Below are 1,408 nucleotides of genomic sequence, written 5' to 3' on the forward strand. Positions count from 1 at the left end.
AAATGGCTCATTCGTCTGCATGTGTCATCATGCAGCCATAAAGTGTCATACCATTCATGTAGATATAATAATACTAAAGCATGCACTTGTTGAGTAAAATGTCCTGAGACCAGATCTAAATAAACTCAGAGAAAATGTTGGCTAAAGAGTGTTTATTTGAAATGAAGTCAATGCTGTCTGAGGTATAAAATGTCACTCTTCCACGGCGTGGCGCAGTGGAAGAGTGGCCGTGCGCAACCCGAGGGTCCCTGGTTCAATCCCACCTAGTACCAACCTCGTCACGTCCGTTGTGTCCTGAGCAAGACACTTCACCCTTGCTCCTGATGGGTGCTGGTTGGCGCCTTGCATGGCAGCTCCCTCCATCAGTGTGTGAATGTGTGTGTGAATGTGGAAGTAGTGTCAAAGCGCTTTGAGTACCTTGAAGGTAGAAAAGCGCTATACAAGTACAACCCATTTATTTTTGGTTTCTGATGACCACAATCAATGTCAAATAAAACAGACATTAGAAACATTTGTCATATTAAAGTTAAAATGACCAAAACAGTAATTTGATCCAGTTTAAGTACAGTGCAAGTATAAAGTACAGTACTGTATATGGAAGAAGAAGAGGGCTTTATTATTATTACAATAACAATAATAATGATAATAATAATAATACATGAATAAAATAATAACAATAAGGTATTGCTTATTACTTCATACATTCTACAATATTTCTGATTGTTTTCTTTCATGCCTGAACTTATTTATGAATTCATTTATCTTCTGTCTTTGCATTTATCTTGTATCTATTATTATTATTATTATTATTATTATTATTATTGTTATTATTAAAGGCCTACTGAAAGCCACTACTACCGACCACGCAGTCTGATAGTTTATATAACAATAATGAAATATTAACATTGCAACACATGCCAATACGGCCGGTTTAGTTTAGTAAATTGCAATTTTAAATTTCCCGCGAAGTATCCTATTGAAAACGTCGCGGAATGATGACGCGTGCCAAGCTATAAATAGTCTGCTTTAATCGCATAATTACACAGATTTCCGGACATCTGTGTTGCTGAATCTTTTGCAATTTGTTCAATTAATAATGGAGACGTCAAAGAAGAAAGATGTTGTTGGAAAGCTGTGTACTGCGGTCGGCTGTAGAAAAACAAACACAGCCGGTGTTTCTTTGTTCACATTCCCTAAAGAGGACAGTGAAGCTTTAATATGGAACAGAGCGGTCAAGCGACCATGGTTCCCGACCACATGTCAACCGGCAGGTTTCGGTGAGAAAATTGTGGTAATAAGTCGGCTCTTACCGTAGACATGAGCGGAGCTTGTGTTGTTCCTCCTGCAGCTGTCAAAGAGGCAGCTGCGACTCTTTTGGGTCCTCCGTGGCTTCCCCCAGAGACACTGG

Source organism: Nerophis ophidion, linkage group LG20 (assembly GCF_033978795.1).
Source record: "Nerophis ophidion isolate RoL-2023_Sa linkage group LG20, RoL_Noph_v1.0, whole genome shotgun sequence".
In the NCBI taxonomy this organism is placed as follows: Eukaryota; Metazoa; Chordata; class Actinopteri; order Syngnathiformes; family Syngnathidae; genus Nerophis; species Nerophis ophidion.